This window comes from Rhinolophus hipposideros (assembly GCF_964194185.1).
Source record: "Rhinolophus hipposideros genome assembly, chromosome: 9".
In the NCBI taxonomy this organism is placed as follows: domain Eukaryota; kingdom Metazoa; phylum Chordata; class Mammalia; order Chiroptera; family Rhinolophidae; genus Rhinolophus; species Rhinolophus hipposideros.
The window spans coordinates 12,423,417-12,428,815 of NC_138055.1; positions in this window are offsets into that span (position 1 = coordinate 12,423,417).

The following is a 5,399-nucleotide window of genomic DNA, read 5'->3' on the forward strand; positions in this document are numbered from 1 at the left end:
ATACCGACTATGATTCAGTCACAGAAAACATTTCCACCAGTTTTTTCAACCCTTGATCAAGATTGAGAGGCATATTGTTGGTTGGTAATTAGTCTCTGTGAATAAAATATTCGAGAAAATCTGTGTGCACTGTTGGTATGGATCCCAGCGTATCAGTACACCCCTCCTCATGCCTCACAAAATCATTTGAATTTAAATGAAAAGAAGTCTTCTTATGGCACAGGCTTTCAGTGATAAAATCTGTTGAACACTTTTCTGTCATAGACGCGTATGCATTACACACATTCAGGGAATTGATTCAGACGCCGTATAGAAGTGGTCTAATCTACGTGTAAAGCAAAATTTAGGCTAGAAAGTCACACCTAGTAATTTATCTTCCCATTTTTCTTTTTTTTTTTTTTACCATTCATAGTATGTAATGTCCCAAAGTGTTATTTGATCAAGGAATTTTGCAAAAATTTTCATTAACTTTTTGACTAGTTCGAAAGGCTTTTCTGCAAGAGTGTGATTTGTACATTTTTTTAAAAATGCCTCTGGAGTTTTGGACTCTTTTCTGCATTTGGATATAAAATTCACTTATATCATACTAGCAACCATTATTTGGTACTGGACTGGGGGAAAAGCTTGACTCGAGTACTAAAGAGGTCACTATTTTATTTGAAAATGGTGCCTTTCTATGGCTGCCAGTATTTGCACTGTTTCAAAACAGTTCCCTGGGAAGCAGAAGCATTGCAAGTTCAATAAAACACATTTTCGGATGCTTTATTATCTTTTACATTTTATTTTTACATCTATTGACAGTTTTTGGCGGAAGATTTTCTCTTCACTCTATATTGTATGGAGACCTTACCATAATTTATATTTATAGCATTATTTTGAATTTCCCTTCACTTTATAGGTTGTATGTGGGTCTTTCCACAATTTACATTTATAATATCATTACTATTTTCATTACTTTCATGATCCAAAGAATTACTTTAAGTCAACAGTACGTTTTTTTAAAGAACATTTTGGGACATAATATAACACAGTAGAATAACATTGAAAAATGAAAATCGAATAAATGAAAACAGTCACACTAATGATGTAAATGGTGTAAAATATTCTATGATGGCCATGTGGTATGCATAAACTTTTTAAAGAAAGTAATGATCTTAAAAACAATGAGATTTCTATAGAAAGATTTCTATAATTGATTATATATAATTAATTTCAAATATGTGAACAAAATCCTTTCCTTGTTTTTCTTTTTATCTCTGAAACTGTCAAACCACCTGCAAACCATTGACTGTTCTGGGCAGGGGGGAGCACTCTGTCCATGAGCACTCTCATGGACAGAGCTGATGGGGAGGGGCACAAGGGAGGTCAAGACATGGAACGGATGTGCTGTGACAGGAGTGGGTCAGCATGTCATCTTTAAGATACCCTTCTAATCAGGGGCAGAAGGAAAGACCCAAAAGTTATCCCTGGGCCACCAAATCCCCGTATCTGAGCGCAAGATTAATAACAAGCCACCAATGAGAAGGGAGGAAAAGAAGGTTATGGAATCTTGCTTCAGGCTGTATCTTCTCAGGAGCTTGAGACAGGTGAAAACCGGGGGTGACTGAAGTTTCCTGAACCTGGATTCGGCAGAAGCAAAGAAAAGAAAATAGGGCAAGTGTCTTATTAGCAGAACCTCAGATGTCGTCACAGAAGGAAAACTTAACAAATCTCCTGGGAAAAAGCTAAGGTGAATGGCAAAAGCAGGACTCAGGATTATCCTGACAGACTACAAGGAAGTGTTTATGTCAACTAAGTCCGTTTTCGTAGGGTCACGTGAAAATGTGTGTATTTCGTTTCTGAAAGTCAATGGTAGACGTGCAGATTGGAAGGAGACCTAAATTGACAGAATTCTTGGAAGAACGAAAGGGTGGATATTTGTAGGACTACAAATTCAGTGGCATCAATTCAGCATCGAGAATATTAATGAAGCTGCAGGACACACGAATCGTGGTGTCCAGGCATAAATATGTAATAAAGTAATGGTGATAATAATGGCTCATAGTTTCGCAATATACTATTAGAAAAGATGTTCACCCTGTCTGTATTTTCCCATTGCATTTTGCATCATTTAGTCCAAAATGGGATAGTTTTTGTCGTTGCTTTTTAAAAGAGGATAGCACTTTAAGAGTTGTCTTCATGAGATTGTCATTAAAAAATTAGGTAAGATATGGGAAGCCAGATAAGATATGGAGTCTGGCATACAGTAAGCAGTTCCATAAATGACAGTAGCATCTAAAAGAGTTGAATCCTGGGCAGCCGATGGCTCAGTTGGTTAGAGCACAAGCTCTGAACAACAGGGTCGCTGGTTCGATTCCCACATGGGCCGGTGAGCTGAGCCCTCCACAACTAGATTGAAGGCCAATGACTTGGAGCTGATGGGCCCTGGAGAAACACACTGTTCCCCAATTTCCCCAATAAAATTTAAACAATTAAAAAAATTTAAAAAAATAAAAGTTGAATCCATAGGCGTAAAAGGGAGTGTAAAAGGGAGTAAGCGGATAACATTTATCTAAATTATTTTCTACAATTCAATATTCCTGATAATCCCATATGCTTGGTTCTACATTCTCCTCACCTGGCTAACTGTAATATATCCTTAAGGGCTTACTTGAAATAGCATTTCTCAGGGGAAGTCTTCACAGCTCTCCACCCCAGTGCCCAAACAAGGTGAGATGCTTCTGTGCTCTACTCCTGTTTAATTCTATAATGTCCACCTCATTGCACTTACTTCACTTTCTTGTTAATGCTATTTAATTATCTTTACTCCCCACTGGATACATGCTTTATGATTGTGTCTGTTTTGTTCCATGCTATAGCCCTAGTATCTTAAACAGCACTTGGTTTAAAAAGAAATGGAGCTCAGTAAAGATTAGTTAAGTGAATGAATGCATAAGACTGAGGTTCACAGTGTTTGAGATGCTGAAAATCGCAGAGTCTGCAAACAGTAGGTGTCTGGATGTACACACCAAATTTACATAGTGTGAAATTTCAAACTCCCAGTACCTCAGTGTGTGATTATTTAGAAACAAGGTTATTGTAGGTGTAATTAGATCCATCAAGATGAGGTCATCCTGGAGAAGAGCGGGCCCTTAATCCACTATGACTGGTGTCTTTATAAAAAGGGGAAATTTGGACACACAGACACACACAAGGAGAACACGACCTAAAGATGAAGGCAGAGATCAGAGTGATGTGTGTGTCCACCAAGGAAGACCCCAAATTGCCAGCAAACCACCAGATGCTGGGGGAGAGGCCTGGAATGGATGCTTCCCCTCAACCCCCAGAAAGAACCAACCCTGCCCACACCTCAGACGTTCTGGCCTCCAGACCTGTCAGAGGATGTATGTCTGTGGATAACTCACCCAGTTTGCAGTACTTTGTGACCACAGCCCTAGGAAACTAATACATGTCTCTAGAGTTTAGTTCTCAGCCTTGCTAAGTGTTACATTCAACTTATGTTTATTGAGTGCCATCAAGATATTTGATACTGTTTTAGGCCCTGTGGAAGGAAACATAAGAAATAAGAACTGCCCTCCTTGGGGAACACACATGAAAAACAAAAAGTGAAAGGAGAACCTTAGTTCTCTCAGTTCCCAGCAGGAAGCCTGACATTGTATCCATGTCAACCCAAATTATGTAAGATTGCTTTGAAACATAGGGAGCCAAAATACTCATTTACAGAGTGCAGTCTGTCTGCCAACGTGCTAAGAATGCACCAGCCAGGTAACACATTTCTGTTCTAGTTTAAGAAATCTACTTGGGAAGTGCATTAAGATTCGAAGATTGATTGGTGCATATAAACTGAATTTGGATAAGGGATATTTTAACAGTGCTGGGCACAGAATGAGTGACCCGCCTTCACCACAAGCATGTGACTGCCATGAGGTCTTTCATGAGTCAATGTTCCCCTCCCCTAGGAGTATACCGTAAACATACTGAAAATGCCCACTTCCTATTTATTCTTCCCCTTATCCATTTGCTTTGTATGTGCCAGGCGCTGTGCTAAATGCTAGAAATTCAACAGTGAGAAAAATCCCTTCATGGGACACAGTGTGCCAAGTGCTGCCATGAGGAATTGCGTTTGTGTTAGAAGATCTCAGACAAGGAACATCTAAACCAACCTTGAAGAATCAGGGAAGGTACCTACGCTAACAGGATGTGGAGTGCATGTGCCTGGGGGAACATACGGTTTCAGGTGGCAGTAATAGGGTGTGTAAAGGTCCAGACGTGAGAGAGAGCACGTGTGTTCAAGGAGCTACTAGTGGCTCATGATGGATGAAGTGGGTGTGATGTATGAGTGGGTGTGATGTATGAGTGGGTGTGAGTGACGACTCCAGAGAGGTATGAAGGAGCTGGACCTTGCATGGGGCTTGTGTATCACGTTAAGCTGTTTGGAGACTTGGCCAGGTGGCTGTTCCCAGCAGTACAGGCATCTATTGGAAGCTAGAAATGAGCGTGCCTTGTTTCCGAGACAGAGGCCATAGCGCTGAGTAGATACTCTGAGCAGCACACACCCAGGAAGAAAGAGACAGGCCATGAACTTGGTCGTAGTTATGTATTCTTGATGGAGAAATTACAATAGGAATTAGAAAATGTTTAGAATCATATAACAATAAAACCACTACATATAGAAACTTTTGTAACATTGCTAATGTGGTGCTTGGTGGGAAACTTATAACTTTAAATTCATATATGTTCCCTGCCGCTCTCCCAGCTTCTCGTGGTTTCTGACAATCCCTGGTGTTGCTTCACTTGTAGGTGCACTGCTCCAGTCTCCGCCTCCATCACTACCTGGGTTTCTTCCCCGTATCATTCTGTCCCTGTGTCTCTCCTCTTATAAGGATGCCAGTCGTTGAATTAAGGGTCCACCCCAATATAATATGACCCCATTTTAACTTAACTAATTACACCAGCAAAGACCTTATACAATAAGATCACGTTCTGAGATTCCACATGGACATGAACTTTGGGGAACACTCTCCAACCCAATACAACAGTCGTGAACCTGGCCAGGTCCTGCCATTGTTGACCAGTAGAATATTGTGGAAGTGATTCTGTGCTCATTTTGTGCTAGTTTCTGATTTATGCCTTTTGGCATGTTTGCTCTTGGACAACCCCTGTTGGAAACCCACCATCGTACTGTGAGAAGTTCATGCCACCCAAGAGGCCACATATGGGGTGAAGGGGCTCAGGTGGAGCCCCAGCTGAGTTCCAAGCTAACAGCTACCGTCAGCTGCCAGCCATATGAGGGAACGAGCTTAGACATCCAGTTCAGCGGAGCTGCCATGTATGACTGTAGCCCCAGAAGACATCTGACTGCAACTTCGTATGAGATCCATTCGTCTCTTAAGGGCATC